Source organism: Myodes glareolus, chromosome 6 (genome assembly GCF_982192425.1).
Source record: "Myodes glareolus chromosome 6, mMyoGla1.1, whole genome shotgun sequence".
Classification (NCBI taxonomy): domain Eukaryota; kingdom Metazoa; phylum Chordata; class Mammalia; order Rodentia; family Cricetidae; genus Myodes; species Myodes glareolus.
Window position 1 is genome coordinate 70,795,555 of NC_142031.1, and position 17,796 is coordinate 70,813,350.

At 40.1% G+C, this 17,796-nt stretch overlaps 1 long non-coding RNA gene across 1 annotated transcript in view; it reads left to right on the forward strand.

Moving 5' to 3' along the window:
* Window positions 1-10,643, forward strand: part of LOC146894289 (uncharacterized) — a 36,189-nt gene extending 25,546 nt beyond the window's left edge. The window contains exon 2 of the long non-coding RNA XR_015002343.2: window positions 9,935-10,643. This is a non-coding gene — a long non-coding RNA (uncharacterized LOC146894289). The remainder of the gene's footprint in view (window positions 1-9,934) is intronic.
* Window positions 10,644-17,796: the final 7,153 nt, after the last annotated feature.

The following is a 17,796-nucleotide window of genomic DNA, read 5'->3' on the forward strand; positions in this document are numbered from 1 at the left end:
TTATTTCTTCCTTGACACAGGGGTGATTTAGTAGTTGACTGTTCAACTTCCATGAGTTTGTTGGCTTCCTGGGTGTAGCATTGTTGTTGAATTCTAATTTTAATCCATGGTGATCTGACAAGACACAGGTGGTTACTAATATTTTTTTGTATCTGTGGAAGTTTGCTTTGTTACCAAGTATGTGGTCAATTTTCGAGAAGGTTCCATGGGCTGCAGAGAAGAAGGTATACTCTTTCCTATTTGGGTGGAGTGTTCTATAGATGTCTGTTAAGTCCATTTGATTCAGTACCTCCAGTAAATCTCTTATTTCTCTGTTAGGTTTCTGTCTGTTTGACCTGTCCATTGGTGAGAGAGGAGTGTTGAAGTCTCCTACTATTAGTGTGTGTGGTTTGATGACTGCCTTGAGTTCTAGAAGAGTTTCTTTTACATATGTGGGTGCCTTTATATTAGGGGCATAGATATTCAAGATTGAGACTTCTTCCTGATGAATTGTTCCTGTTATGAGTATGAAATGTCCATCTCCATCTCTTCTGATTGATTTTAGTTTGAAGTCGATTTTGTTAGATATTAGAATGGCCACACCCGCTTGTTTCTTAGGTCCATTTGCTTGGAAAACCTTTTCCCAACCCTTTACTCTGAGTAGGTGTCTGTCTTTGTGGTTGAGGTGTGTTTCTTGTAGACAGCAGAATGTTGGATCCTGTTTTCGTATCCAATCTCTAAGTCTGTGCCTCTTTATAGGTGAGTTGAGACCATTGATATTAAGTGATATTAATGACCAGTGATCGATGAATCCGGTCATTTTTTTGGGTAGTAGCGTGTATGTGTTTTCCTTCTTTGAGTTGTGCTTGTGAAGGGTCGCTAGATGTCTGAGTTAATGTAGGCAGTGTTGGGAATGTTGGATTCCTTGGGTTGTGATTTTCCTTCTAGTATTCTCTGTAAGGCTGGATTAGTAGCTACGTATTGTTTAAATTTGTTTTTATCCTGGAATATTTTGTTTTCTCCGTTGATAGTGAACAATAGCTTGGCTGGGTAAAGTAGTCTGGGTTTGCATCCATTGTCTCTTAGTTTCTGCAGTACCTCTATCCAGGACCTTCTGGCTTTCATGGTTTCCATCGAGAAGTCTGGTGTAAGTCTGATAGGTTTACCTTTATAAGTTACTTGACCTTTTTCCTTTGCAGCTCTCAGTATCTTTTCTTTAGTCTGAATGCTTTGTGTTTTGATTATTATATGACGAGGGGATGTTTTTTTCTGATCCAGTCTATTCGGTGTTCTGTATGCTTCTTGAACCTTCATGGGAATATCGTTCTTTAGGATGGGAAAGTTTTCTTCTATAATTTTGTTGAGTATATTTTCTGGACCTTTGAAATGCAATTCTTCTCCTTCTTCTACTCCAATTATTCTTAGATTTGGTTTTTTTATTGTGTCCCACAGTTCCTGAATGTTTTGTGATGAGAATTTGTTGGATTTGCTGTTTTCTTTGGACAGAGTGTCTAATTTCTCTATGGTGTCCTCAGAGTCTGAGATTCTTTCTTCTATCTCTTGTATTCTATTGGTTAAGCTTGTTTCTGAAGTCTCTGTTCGTTTACCCAGATTTTCCATAGCCAGCCGGCCCTCGGTTTGTGATTTCTTCATTGACTCCATTTCAGTTTTCAAATCTTGAACTGTTTCTATTACCTGTTTGATTGTTTTTTCTTGGTTTCCCAGAATTTCATTTACTGATTTACTCATTTCTTCAAACTTTTTGGTATATTTCTCTTCCATTTCTTTACTCATTTCCTCAATTTTTTTGTTATACTTATCTTCCATTTCTTTACGGCAGATTTTCACCTCCTGTTTAAGTTCCTCTATTATTTTCATAAAGAAGCGCTTAGAGTCGATTTCTTCTATTTCTTCTGGAATAGGGTGTTCAATTCTTCTAGTTTCGAGCTCCCTGGATTCTGGCGATGTCATGTTGCCTTTCAGGTTGTTGGAGGAAATCTTGCATTGGCGCCTGCCCATCTCCCCCACTCTGGATGAAACTCCTCAGCACTTTCTGGATAGAACTCCTCAGCACTCTCTGGGTAGGACTTCACAGCACTCTCTGGATAGAGCTCCTCAGCCCTCTCTGGGAAGAACTCCTCAGCAGGGCAACAGGGCTAGCTGGTCTTCCCAGGACCCAGGAGACAAAGGGCCCCACAGCAGTGGGGGGAGGGGAGGGGTCCCTTGGAACACCGAAGACCCTGCTGCAGAAGCTGGGGGGGGGGGCTGTGCTCCCTTCCCGGACAGGCAGGCAGGCTGCCCAGGCTAGCACCCACTCACCTCTCTGGGAAGAACTGCTCAGCAGGACAACAGGGCTAGCTGGTCTTCCCAGGACTCAGGAGACAAAGGGCCCGCTGCAGTGGGGGGGAGGGGAGGGGTCCCTTGGAACACCGAAGACCCTGCTGCAGAAGCTGGGGGGGGGGCTGTGCTCTCTTCCTGGGCAGGCAGGCTGCCCCGGTGAGCACCCACTCACTGCTCTGGGAAGAACTGCTCAGCAGGGCAACAGGGCTAGCTGGTCTTCCCAGGACTCAGGAGACAAAGGGCCTGCCGCCACAAACTCTTAAACCTACAACCTTTCCTACTTTTAAGATGTGCTGGGATCGAGGGGCTCTGATCCTGTGGAGGGGTGAGTGTGTTGACCGCCATACTAGTCCGGTTAGGTACACACGGTATTCCCGCCATCCTTATCTCCCTGGCTGCTCCATAGGGGCAGCTTCCCCCAGCTAATCCCTCTCTCCTGCTACGCCATCCCAGCTTTCGGCCTCGAACCCCTCCCCTCCTCTCTCCCTTTTTTGGGGCTTAAATTCCTCCATCTCAGCCGGGGTGGGCACCGCGGTTCGGGTCAGGTGGTGAGTGCAAAGGGAAGGAAGTCCCTTTGTTCTAATAGCCTGCCTGCAGCAAGCTAAGACTGCAGGCAAAGTGATTCCTGGATAGCAAGGGACACTAATCCAGTAGAAGAAGACCCAGCGGAGGGAAGAGCCATTGGAGAGCATCTGAAGGAAGAGATGGGCAGGCGCCAAGGCAAGAATTCCTCCAACAATCTGAAAAACAACATGAAAACACCAGATCCCAGCGATCTTACGACAGAAGGACTGGAACGCCCTATTCCGGAAGAAGTGGAAAACAGTGTCATTATGAAAGCAATAGAGTCTCTTAAACAGGGTATGAATAACTCACTTAAAGAAATAGAAGACAAATATAACAAAAAGATGGAAGAAATGAGTAAAGAAATGGAAGACAAATATAACAAAAAGATTGAAGAAATGAGTAAATTCGTAAATGATACCCTGGGAAACCAAGAAAAAGCAATCAAACAGGTAATGGAATCAGTTCAAGAATTGAAAACTGAAATGGAGGCAGTGAGGAAAACACAATCCGAGGGCCGGCTGGATATGGAAAATCTAGGTAAACGAACGGAGACTACAGAATCAAGCTTAACCAATAGAATACAAGAGATAGAAGAACGAATCTCAGATTATGAAGACACCATAGAGAAAATAAACGCCCTGACCAAAGAAAACAGCAAATCCAACAAATTCTCATCACAAAACATTCAGGAAATATGGGACATAATAAAAAAAAAACCAAATCTAAGAATAATAGGAGTAGAAGAAGGAGAAGAATTGCAGATCAAAGGTCCAGAAGATATATTCAACAAAATTATAAAAGAAAACTTTCCCATCCTAAAGAGGGATATTCCTATGAAGGTGCAAGAAGCATACAGAACACCGAATAGGTTGGATCAGAAAAAAACATCCCCTCGCCATATAATAATCAAAACACAAAGCAGTCAGATTAAAGAAAGGATATTAAGAGCTGCAAAGGAAAAAGGTCAAGTAACCTATAAAGGTAAACCTATCAGACTTACACCAGACTTCTCTATAGAAACCATGAAAGCCAGAAGGTCCTGGATAGAGGTACTGCAGAAATTAAGGGACCATGGATGCAAGCCCAGACTACTTTACCCAGCCAAGCTTTCATTCACTATCAACGGAGAAAACAAAATATTCCAGGATAAAAACAAATTTAAACAATACGTAGCTACTAATCCAGCCTTACAGAGAATACTAGAAGGAAAATTACATCCCAAGGAATCCAACATTGCCAACACTGACTACAATAATTCAGACATCTAGCAACCCTTCACTAGCACAATTCAAAGAAGGAAAACTCATACACTCTATTACCCCTCAAAAAAAAATGACTGGAGTCAACAACCAATGGTCATTAATATCTCTTAATATCAATGGACTCAATTCAACTATAAAGAGGCACAGACTTAGAGATTGGATACGAAAACAGGATCCAACATTCTGCTGTTTACAAGAAACACACCTCAACCCCAAAGACAGACACCTACTCAGAGTAAAGAGTTGGGAAAAGGTTTTCCAAGCAAATGGACCTAAGAAACAAGCGGGTGTGGCCATTCTAATATCTAACAAAATCGACTTCAAACCAAAATCAATCAGAAGAGGTGGAGATGGACATTTCATACTCATAACAGGAACAACTCATCAGGAAGAAGTCTCAATCCTGAATATCTATGCCCCTAATGTAAAGGCACCCACATATGTAAAAGAAACTCTCCTAGAACTCAAGGCAGTCATCAAACCACACACGCTAATAGTAGGAGACTTCAACACTCCTCTCTCACCAATGGACAGGTCAATCAGACAGAAACCAAACAGAGAATTAAGAGATTTATTGGAGGTATTGAATCAAATGGACTTAACAGACATCTATAGAACACTCCACCCAAATAGGAAAGAATATACCTTCTCTGCAGTTCATGGAACCTTCTCGAAGATTGACCACATACTTGGTAACAAAGCAAACTCCCACAGATACAAAAAAATATTAGTAACCACCGATGTCTTGTCAGATCACCATGAATTAAAATTAGAATTCAACAACAATGCTACCCCCAGGAAGTCAACAAACTCATGGAAGTTGAACAGCCAACTACTAAATCACCCCTGGGTCAGGGACGAAATAAAGAAAGAAATTAAAGTCTTCCTTGAATTTAATGAAAACAAAGACACAACATACTCAAACCTATGGGACACTATGAAAGCAGTGCTAAGAGGAAAGTTCATAGCACTAGGTGCCCAACTAAAGAAAATGGAGAAAGCACACATTGGAGACCTAACAGCACACTTGAAAGCTCTAGAAAAAGAAGAAGCTGATTCACCCAGGAGGAGTAGAAGACTGGAAATAATCAAACTGAGGGCTGAAATCAACAAAATAGAAATAGAGAAAATAATCCAAAGAATCAATGAATCAAAAAGCTGGTTCTTGGAGAAAATCAACAAGATTGACAAACCCCTATCCAAACTAATCAAACGGCAGAGAGAGCACATGCAAATTAATAGGATCAGAAATGAAAAGGGGGAAATAACCACAGACACAGAGGAAATTCAGAGAATCATTAGATCTTACTACGAAAGTTTATATGCCACAAAGTTGGAAAATGTAAAAGAAATGGACATTTTTTTAGATAAGTACCATATACCAAAGTTGAACCAAGAACAGGTGAACAATCTAAATAGACCTGTTAGTCGTGAAGAATTAGAAGCTGTTATCAGAAATCTCCCTGCCAAAAAAGCCCAGGACCAGATGGTTTCAATGCAGAATTCTACCAGAACTTCCAGGAAGAACTAACTCCTATACTCCTTAATGTATTCCATAATATAGAAACAGAAGAGTCATTGCCAAACTCCTTTTATGAAGCTACAGTTACCTTAATACCAAAACCACATAAAGACACAACCAAGAAAGAGAATTACAGGCCAATCTCACTCATGAACATCGACGCGAAAATTCTCAATAAAATACTGGCAAACCGAATCCAGGAACACATTAGAAAAATTATTCATTATGATCAAGTAGGCTTCTTCCCAGAGATGCAGGGATGGTTCAACATACGCAAATCTATCAATGTAATCCATCATATAAATAAACTGAAAGAAAAAAACCATATGATCATTTCATTGGATGCTGAAAAAGCGTTTGACAAAATTCAACACCCATTTATGATAAAGGTGTTGGAGAGACTGGGGATACAAGGATCATACCTAAATATAATAAAAGCAATATACAGCAAGCCGACAGCTAACATCAAATTGAATGGAGAGAAACTCAAAGCCTTTCCACTAAAATCAGGAATGCGACAAGGCTGTCCACTCTCTCCATACCTCTTCAATATAGTGCTTGAAGTTCTAGCAATAGCAATAAGGCAACATAAGGAGATCAAGGGGATTCGAATTGGAAAGGATGAAGTTAAACTTTCGTTATTTGCTGACGATATGATAGTGTACATAAGTGACCCCAAAAACTCTACCAAAGAACTCCTACAGCTGATAAACACCTTTAGTAACGTGGCAGGATACAAGATCAACTCCAAAAAAATCAGTGGCCCTCCTATACACAAAGGATAAAGAAGCTTAGAGGGAAATCAGAGAAACATCACCTTTCACGATAGCCACAAATAGCATAAAATATCTTGGGGTAACGCTAACCAAGGAAGTGAAAGACCTATTTAACAAGAACTTTAAGTCTTTGAAGAAAGAAATTGAGGAGGATACCAGAAAATGGAAAGATCTCCCTTGTTCTTGGATTGGGAGGATCAACATAGTAAAAATGGCAATTCTACCAAAAGCAATCTATAGATTCAATGCAATCCCCATCAAAATCCCATCAAACTTCTTCACAGACCTTGAGAAAACAATAATCAAGTTTATATGGCAAAACAAAAAACCCAGGATAGCCAAAACAATCTTATACAATAAAGGAACTTCAGGAGGCATTACCATCCCTGACTTCAAACTCTATTACAGAGCTACAGTATTGAAAACAGCTTGGTATTGGCATAAGAACAGAGAAATCGACCTTTGGAATCGAATAGAAGACCCGGATATTAACCCACAAACCTATGAGCACCTAATTTTTGACAAGGGAGCTAAAGGTATACAATGGAAGAAGGAAAGCATCTTTAACAAATGGTGCTGGCATAACTGGATGTCAACCTGTAGAAGGATGAAAGTAGATCCATACCTATCACCATGCACAAAACTCAGGTCCAAATGGATTAAAGACATCAACATTAGTCCGTCCACTTTGAACCTGATAGAAGAGAAAGTGGGAAGTAGTCTACAAGATATAGGCACAGGAGGCCTCTTCCTAAGCAGGACCCCAGCTGCACAGACAATAAGAGAAACAATGAATAAATGGGATCTACTGAAACTGAGAAGCTTCTGTAAAGCAACGGACACTGTCAGTAGGACAAAAAGGCTGCCTTCTGACTGGGAGAAGATCTTCACCAACCCCTCATCAGACAAAGGTCTGATCTCCAAAATATACAAAGAACTCACGAAACTAGGCACTAAAACTCTAATTAACCCAATTAAAAAATGGGGTACTGAACTGAACAGAGAATTCACAACAGATGAACTTCGAATGGCCAGAAGACACTTAAGGTCATGCTCAACCTCCTTAGCGATCAGGGAAATGCAAATCAAAACCACTTTGAGATACCATCTTACACCTGTCAGAATAGCTAAAGTCAAAAACACCAATGATAGCCTATGCTGGAGAGGATGTGGGGTGAGGGGAACACTCATCCATTGTTGGTGGGAATGCAAACTTGTGCAGCCACTGTGGAAATCAGTGTGGTGGTTTCTCAGGAAACTGGGAGTCAACCTCCCTCAGGACCCAGCAATTCCACTCTTGGGAATATACCCTAGAGATTCCCTAGCATACTACAAAAGCATTTGTTCAACTATGTTCATAGCAGCACTATTTGTAATAGCCAGAACCTGGAAACAGCCTAGGTGCCCCTCAATAGAAGAATGGTTAAAAAAGGTGTGGAACATATACACATTAGAGTTTTACTCAGCGGTAAAAAATAATGACATCTTGAATTTTGCATGCAAATGGATGGACATAGAAAATGCTTTACTGAGTGAGGTAAGCCAGACCGAAAAAGAGGAACACGGTATGTATTCACTCATAAGTGGATTCTAACCATAATTTAAAGGTCTTTGAGCCTATGATTCGTGATCCTAGAGAAGCTAAATAAGAAGACGAACCTGATGAAGATTATTTAGCTATCCGCCAGGAGGTAGGAAATAGTCAAGAGTCCCAGGTAACCTTGGGTGCATGGGGGGGGGGAGGGTGGTTGGAAGGGGAGAGGGTTAGAGAGAAGGGAGTAGGGGAGGAATGGAGAAAGCTCGGCTGACCGGGATGGGGGGAAGGGAGGAAGGATGAATACGTGATCAGGGAAGAATATATTTCAACTAAGGGAGTCATTTTAGGGTTTATAGGAAACTTGATTATATATGGGATCCCAGGTCCAAGGAGAGATCCCCAGATTGTTCTCTGGACAGAGGAGAGGGTGCCTGAACCGGCCTTGGCCCATAACCATACTGATGAATCTTTTGCTTATCACCATAGATCCTTCATCTGGCGATGGATGGCGATACAGACGGAGACCCACATTGGAGCACCGGACTGAGCCCCCCAAGGTCCAAATGAGGAACAGAAGGAAGAAGAAAATGACGAAGGACTGCGAGGGATGCTATCACCCGCTGATACAAGGGGTCGAATCTAATGAGAGTTTACCAAGGGCAGTTGGACTGCGACTGATCGAGCACGTGATCCAATCAGATTCTCTGAATGTGGCCGGATTCTCTGGATGTGGCTGGCCCGGAGTCTTTCTGAGAAGCCATTGACAATGACACTGGGACTAGTTTCCTCTGCATATACTGGATTTTTGGGATCCAGTCTGTTTGGATACTCACCTTCCTGGACCTGGAGGGAGGGGGGACGAACTTGAACTTCCCACAGGGCTGGAAACCCTGACTGCCCTTAGGGACAAAGAGGGAGGAGGAGACGGAGGGGGAGGGAGTGGGAGGGTGTTGGGAAGAGGGGCATAAATGGAAACTTTTATAATTTAATAAAATTACTTTAAAAAAAAAAGATATGCTGGGACAATGGTGGCTTGGAGCCTGTGGGAGTGGCCAACCAATTACTTGTCTAAGGAGGCCCATATAGCAGAGCCCATGCCTGACACTGGCTGACTGCCTAAGAACCAGAAACTGGATGACCTAGAGACCTAAGACAAAACCAAACACTACTGATCAAGAGTAAAAACAAACAATCAAAAAAATCGATAAAATGATAACTAATGATATTCTACTATACAAATAGATTGGGGCTTAGCCCAACCGTCATCAGAGAGGCTTCTTCTAGAAGCTATGAAAACAGACACAGGAACTCACAACTAAACTTTAGGCAGAGATCTTGGGGAACCCTAGGAAAGAAGAGGGGAAGGACTGTAGGAGCCAGAGGCCTTGAGGAGACCACAGGCCCACAAAATCAGCTAAGCAGGGCTCACAGGTTCTCACAGAAACTGAAGCAGTAATTGCAAGCCCTGCAAAAATTAGGTCCTTTTGCATACATGCTGTGATTGTTTAGCTTGGGATGTTTGTGGGTTTCCTAACAGTGGGAGTTGGGTCTTCTCTGACTCCTTTGCCTATTTTCAAGATCCCTTTACTCCTACAGGGTTACCTCATCCAGCTTTGCTAGGTGAGTTTATGCACAACCTGATTGTATCTTATTATGTTGGTACTCAGTTGATACCCCTGGGAGGCCTGCTCTTTTCCATAGAAATGAAGTAGCAGTAGATGTGGGAGAGAAAGGCAGTAGGGAGGATGGACTGAGAGGAGTATAGGGAGGGAAGGCTGCAGGTGGGGTATATTGTATGAGAGAAGAATAAAAGAAAAAAAACATATGTCTTAAGAATATTGTCATATGTCGAAGAAACACTTTTTTACCATTTACACACAGTGGATAATGATCCTGTATTTTCCCTAAATATTTTTACTAAGGCAATTGTTCATGTAAAATTTTTCCTTAGGTTTTTGTCTAAGCCAGCTCCTCTATGTGAGAACATCTTACAACATCAGGGCATGGCAAGATGTCCTGACCCACAATCTTACAGTGAACTCAACCAGACAAACAAGAATCATGATGATGGGCGGCCCACTTCGTTCAAACAGTGTACTTCAGGAAACCAACGAGAAGAGTAATCAAAGTGCTGCTTATTTCTTAACTGTCACCAATGCATATATTACAAAGCAATGCTCATCCAGTTCAACGTCAGGTCCTCAGATATTCACAGAAGTACTACTAACTGGTAAAAAAGAGGAAAGCTTAAACCAGCTTTTCATTAATCTTATGCTGATAAGTAAATTATTTCCAACAAGAGATGAAACAGTGGTTAAGCATATGACTTAGATGCCAAAGAGGACTGATTCATAAATGCTTACATTTATTATTCTGATTCGTACATCATGTATTCAGAGCAAACAAAAATGTAGTTCTGCAAAAAGAGGTTAATATAAGGATGTGAAGCTCAGGGAGACTGGATTATATCTCTTCAACATATAGTATCACTAATCAGATTTAAACACAAAACTGAGGAAATTTGAACATTTGAAATAAACCAAACCCACACAAAATACATCTCTTAGCTCAGAGATGAAACTCTTTGAAAGCATTACATATGTATCTGTCTAAAACAATTTCCTTCTTCTGTAACCCAAAATAAACCTTTGTCTCCCAAATGGCTTCTGGTCATGGTCTGGTCAAAGAAACAGAAAGAAACCTAGGAGAGAAGAGGGTACCAGAAAGTGGGTTATTGCTAAGAGGAATCCAGTCACTTTGGGTTTGGGGGGAATATAGAAGACTTTGGAACTTTGAGCAAGAAAAGCAGATAATGCTATAAGCAGAGACTAAAGGACCTTTCTAGTAGAAGCATGGAAGATGGTAGGGCTGAGAGCAATGAGAACTATAGAGTCCTGGACCAAAGGTTCCACGGAGAGTCCAGGACTTCAACAGCAAGTGGACTAGAGGCCATTTATGTCATATTTTGGCATCTTATCTAAATATCCTCTGTTCATGTCCTCATTGTCTGAGGCTCAATTAAAAAGTAATAAACTAATTTTGTTGGTGGAGGAAAGTTTAAGACACTGTAACGTTGAATCTGTAGTTTACTGATAACATTTATGCAGGTCTACAATGAAACAGAGAAACTAGGACATGAAGAAATATAAAATATACAGCTTAGGGAGAAAAAGACCACTATGTTGCCTGTGTTACAGCGAAGGTCAGTGATATAAGAAATACTGTAATCATTAAAGAGATTTGTGTCTTAAGGATAAGCCCACTTTACATTAGTGCATGTTAACCCTAAAGGTGCAGTAGCGGCATGCATGCTTTAGTGGTAGCCAGTAGCTCTCTAATTACACTTAAGACTCACTCAATAAGGAACACCATGCTTTGTAACTGAACACCTAGCTAACTACTCACTGGTGGTGAAGTCATGGATATTGGAGGAGAATCTACAATCACTAATTTACTAAGCCAACATCATCGCTAACCACAATCCGTAAACATTTGTCTTCATACCCACAGGCAAGTGCAGTCCTCATCCCTCTTCAAGAAACCTTCTCTGTACAAAAGAGAGACCACAGTAGAAAACCACAACCAATAAAACTTCAGATCTGTGGAACCCAGTTCCAGTGTATACCTACACAATAAACTCTTGCCCTGAAGGCTCAGGGAACATTGTAAAAGAACAGAAAGATTATAAGCACCAGAAGATCAGAGAGTTTGCTGTGAGATTGTGTCTGTTAATAATGTCAGAAGTTATACCTATACAGTCATACATACATGCCTACCCAAACGTAAGAGGAACAAGAATAACACCAATGAATATGTCAAAGTAGACAAGGAACAGCCCATGAGGCCTCAATGAGACAGGAAGAACTGGAGGCAACTGAGGAAAAAAATAACTGGGAGTAGTAAATGTAACCTTCTTCAGAGAATGGAACACCAATCGCATGTCCAGTGCCAAATGGTTAGCCCTAAAAATATACATTCAAGTACCATTTAAAGTCTAAGTAGGTTATGTTGAGGAGAACAAACATATGTGTGTGTGTGTGTGTGTGTGTGTGTGTGCAAGTATGGTATATATTCACATATATGCACTCAATAGCATTCATTTGAAGGAGAGCTGGGAGGGATTTACTGGTGAGTTTGAAGGGAAGAAAGGGAAGGACTGTAATTGTATTAAAACCTAATAAAAAAGAAAAAGAAGCCATTGATAGGGGAGAACACAGTTGTTGGTCAGAGTTATTCAAGAGACTCACAAAACATTTATATGCTACCACTATTGCCTTTAATGGCCCTTTAGAAGTAGAAGATTAGGCCTTACTGCTGACACACCATGTACTTCGGACATAGGGTTCAGAGGCCCTGAGCTGAAACTGACCCAAAAGCCTCCTTCCCAAGGACTGGTTTTCATAGTACTGGAACATGCCATGCAAGCTTCCAAAAGAGGGAAGCAGCCAATAGTTCTACGCAGCTATGATGCCTATGAACCACATCAACCAGCATGGAATGATAACTCTAAGGATGCATGCAGTTGCCTTGGTAGTGTGTACGACATATCTTGAAGGCAACCAACAGCTCCCTAATTGGTTTTATGACTTACACAAGGGTAGATCATGCCTGGTAACTGAAAACCTATACAGTTACCACAGGCTCGAGAATCTTACCATTAGGCTCATCATACCATAGGTTCATCGATCTTGGAGGAGAACCTAAGAAGTAGCATAATTCCTAGCTACATTCTAAGTATATATCCATGGATAAATGTAATTCTTACCCTTCATCAAGGAAACTTCTCTTTCCAACTGACAGAAACTATTGCAGAAAAACACAACCAATCAAAATGCAGAGATGTGGAGTCACATCCCAATTGCTATAACTACAACATAGTTTCTTTCCCTTAGATTTGGGGATCCTTGTGGCAAGGGAGGCAGAAAGACTGTAAAAACCAGAGGAACAGGGAGTTTGTTGTGAAATTGTGTAGCCCAGAAATGTCAGAAACTATACCCCAAAAGTCTCATCAGTATGGCTGTCTAAATCTGACCTGAATAAGGAAGACATCAAAGACGTCAAATACAACATGGATGAGGATGCAAAAGGTTCACACCCTACACACACACAAAAAAAAAAAAAGAAAAAAAGAAATGCTGAGACTGGGAGAAATTGTCTTCGCCAGGGAAGGGCTATCCAATACCAGATAGTCAACCCAGAAAACATAAAGTTAAAAGTAACATTATATAGACCTAGAAGGCTGTATTTTTGTATTTAAGAGAATATGTATAATATATTATAAATTAATATTATATTATTAAATATATTATATTAGACTATATATTAGAAGAATTATATAATAGCAAATTATATATATTCATATATATACAAAACTGTAATAACAACTGAAGAAAGATGAGGAATAAATTTGAAATTAAATGCGGTACAGGAGAGGATTTAAAGAAATAAAAGAAAAGGTGGAAATGATGTAATTATAATATTATCTCAAAAACAAAAGAAAAAAATTTATCTAAAAAGAAATTAAATACCTACCATAACACAGACATTTGCTAAATATTTTGTACAATATATAGTATAAGATAATTTGGATTATTGTCAGACAGGGTGGAGTATCTTAGAAATAAAGCAGACAAGCCAAGTTAAAGTGTGTATTAGAGTATTAGAAGTCAATCTGGAACATTGGAATAAAATTTTTAAGCAAATATAACTAGTATGAAGCTTGAATTTTGTTTGGTAGCCTTTAAATTGAGTTCTGCATTGGACTTTATCCTTTGGTTAAATTGTTTAGAGAAGAATAACTCAGAAAAACATAAACCCTTTACCCATAGTCATTTAGAAATGAACTTAGGAGCTAGATATCTTTAGGACTTGCCTCTTTGCCAGATCTCATATCTGACTCCTTGGAGTCAAGCTGGTGCTGACATTATATATAATGGCTACAGTACATGGAAGTATACAGTTTCACTTAAGTGTCTGAGATTCCACAGATCCTTATGATATTGTCACTCCATTCCTTTCCAGGGCAAAAATGCTTGGCCAAATTTGATTGTAAACCTTTGTCCACTTCTCTTAATTGGTTTTGCTTCATTGTCTTGTTTTCTCTTATATGCTTTTTTGCAGCTGGAAGATAAAAGTTTTGGTGGTAAAATCTCACAATTAAAAAAGTATGAAAGCATTTTGTAAAAGGGTTAAGGGCTTATGGAGTCTTTGTCCATTGTTTCAGAGAGTTTCCGAGGCCAGGCAGCATCTGATGGGCACCCTGCATGAAGAATCTGAAAGGGCAGGAGACCCTGAGAGGCCATTTTGAGAAACAATGAAAACAAACCCTGGTTTGTAATAGAAACCTCGAGATTTTGCAGATTTCAGAGTTGTGAGTTATCTGACAAGGTGATCGGCAGACAGCAAGTAGAATGAGCCCAAGGGAGAGATGTATGTTGTAAGCAGCAAAGATGGGGGGATATAGTCATCTAAGCCCTTGACACTGGTCATGAACCTATAGGATCTGCGGCTTGCCCTGCTCGCTTTCCTCTTTTCTCGCTATGGCCCCACTCCTCTTTTGGAATGATAATGTATATTTGTGCCATTATATGCTGGAAGTCTGGAAGTCTCTCTCTCTCTCTCTCTCTCTCTCTCTCTCTCTCTCTCTCTCTCTCTCTCTCATTTTGTAGGTTGCAATTAAAAGATTGCCTGGAGTCTGAGAAGAGACTTTAGACCTTTGAACAGTCGCTGTGACTTTTAAACACTCGATTTTCTAGCAAAGAGGGCTGAGACAGAGCCTGTCCTGCTGGTCTCTCCCTGGGGCTATTAAATAGCCCCAGCTCCTGGTATCCATCCCAGCCTCCCTGACCTGGGAGTTGCTTTGGTCTGGACTCCAAATCCCAGCATGCCAGGTCCTGACCCCCCTCGTCAGGACCACTCCCACAGTGTACTGAAATGGGGTCCCAGAGGAGAAACACAAGATTTTCGGGTATGCATGGGCTTCCTGCTTTTCTGTCTCCCCGCCATGCACTCAGCCACCCGAGAGTGTCATTCTTAATAAAATGATGGGCATTTTGATTTGGTTTGATTTGACCTAATTGGATTTTCTTACACCAATGAAACTGTCTTTTTTATTATTATTACTTTTTACTTAACACTGACCTCCCACCCTGGCCACCAGGGAGAAACACACACTGAGCTGGGAGTCTTTTGAAGCAGGAGCTTCAAATTTTATTGCATCAGGGCAGGACCTTATATACGGCTGAAGTAGTGGGCTGGTGTCTTGAGATGGGGTGAAGTGAACTGAGAAATAAGTACCAATAATATCCTGCCACGTCAGCGGTGGGCAGAGGTTGGCCTAGGTCAAGCTGTGTTGAGTCACTCCTCTCCAAACTCAAGTTAGGCTTAGGAAGATACACTGGGCCTCATGAGGCCCAGCATTAAAAGACGACTTTCGAAGTCGAATAACTGTATTTTGCAATGTGATGCAGCCATGAACCTATAGCGGCCAGAGAGTGGAATGCGGTGATTTGAGTAAAAATATCACACATATAGTTGGCTATTTGAACACTTGTTTCCAAGTTGATGTTGCTGTTTGGGGAGGTTTAGGTGGTTCAGCTTTACTGGAGGAAGTATATCATGGCGTCAGGCTTTGAGATTATATAACTTCAACTTCCTTACAGTTTGCTCTCTGTCCTTCTTGTTGATATTAACGATATGAACCTCCCACCATGCCTGGGCTGCTTCTTACTATGCCTCTCTGGTGCGAAGGACTCTTATCTCTATGCAACCATAAATCCACATGAATTCTTCATTTTATAAGATAATTTGGCCATGGTATCTTATCAGAGCAACATAAAACTAACTAGTACAAATAGCATCAAGACAAATTCATCTGAGTACAGAAGTATAGCCATGTGCATAAAGAATTTATCGCTTAAAAGAATCAAAGAGTTTTCAGTCATTTTTCTTTGATTATTAGTCATCTTTAACTAATAATCACATATGTGCATTTAATTAGAACACTTGTTAGCTGGAGTGTTTGTAAATTCGAATTTTGCTTCAGGGAGACAAAAAATTTCTTTAAGAATAAGGCAAATAGTCAGATTCCCTGTTTCCATATCAAACCTGCCAAATGCATCTGGTACCCACATCAGCGAAGCTCAGCCAAAGATGAGCAAGACTAAATAAAACCTTCATAGCAGAACCACAGGGCACACGCTCCTCTCCACCAGGGAAGGCTCAGTATTTCAGATATCAATCTCCAGGAAAATGTTTCTGCTTGAAGCAAGTTGTTTCTATCACAGAAAGAAGCATGCTTCTTCATCTTCATCCACACAAGAACAGAGTACAAACATTTCTTCTCCTTCTTGCCGATAATAAATCGTGCCATTTACAGAATACATGGTAATATCCACTATTACTATAATGGATATGGTCCATTTCACTGCAGCCTGATCATCAGAATATTCCTACTGCTCAAGACATTTTCTACCTCTTCTTTTCCCCAAATAGACAAAATGAACTCAGCACCTTTTGGGGTCAAACTTAATAGCATAGAAAAAAAAAGTTATAACTTTTAAAGTGTTAATTAAAACTGGTGACAATTTTTCTATAAAATTCTTCCACACTCTCCCATCGGTGTTGGATGATGACCATGTTAAAACCTGACAAGTGTTCAGATTTATTTTTTTCATGGCTTTAACAAAGGTAACATGTCATATATAACGCTGTCTGGATGCAGGAGTCTACTAGAATCTTCATGCAAGTAGTAAGTATATATTGACCCTGCATAGAGATAATGTATCTTGATCTTCCTCTACTAATTTTCCTGATCTCCTCATCTTTCTCCTTGTCTTTTGATTTTCCAATTCATGATAGCTGTTTTCTATATCTCAGGGGGAGAAAAAAAGTATTTCTTTACTAAAATATTCTTTAAAAATTCTTTTACCTAGACACCAATAACTGTCATGACTAACACATAGTGTTAAGGGCTGAGTTGACTCTCATCAAATTACATGTTGACAAAAGTCTCAAAAAAGTAAAATATTAAAGTAGATCTTACTAGGTAAGTGAAATATTTTTACAATGAAAATGTTAAGACAGAAAAATTAAAAAATGAAAATGATACCATGGGATAGAGAGACTGAAGATGCTTGTGGATTGGTTATGATTGATACTATGAAAATGATCACCCTATAAGTATTCAATGAAATTTCTATCAAACTCTCAGTGCAATACCTTAGAAATCTTGAAAAACTAATTTTGACCTCATACAAAACAAAAAATCCAGGATAGATAAAACAATTCTGAATAACAAAAAAAATACTTCTGGAGGTATCAGCATACCTGATTTCAGGTTATATTACACAGATGTAGTAATAAAAACTGCCAAGTACTGGACAAAGACACATAGATTAGCAGAATAGAATTAAGGGCAGAAATATAAGTTCACACCTAAAGCCAGCTTCTGTTTGACAAATAGTCCAGACATGTGCATTAAAAAAAGACTGTATCATCAACAAATTTTTCTCACCAAACTGGGTGCCTATATGTAGAAAAGTGAAACTTGATTTTTATCCCTCCCCCCTTGTCAAAATCCAATTAAAAGTATATCAATGGCCTCAACACAGATCTGATAGCCTGAATCTTTCATTGGGGGAAGGGAATATACTTGGCTTGTAGGTGCAGGAAAGGAATTTCAGATAAGGAACCAGATGAGCAGATATTAAGAACAACTGATGAATGAAACCATGATACTCAAAAACTTCTTTACAGAAATCGACAACATATTTTGATGGAAGAGACAGTCTGCTTAATGGGGAAATTTTTGAA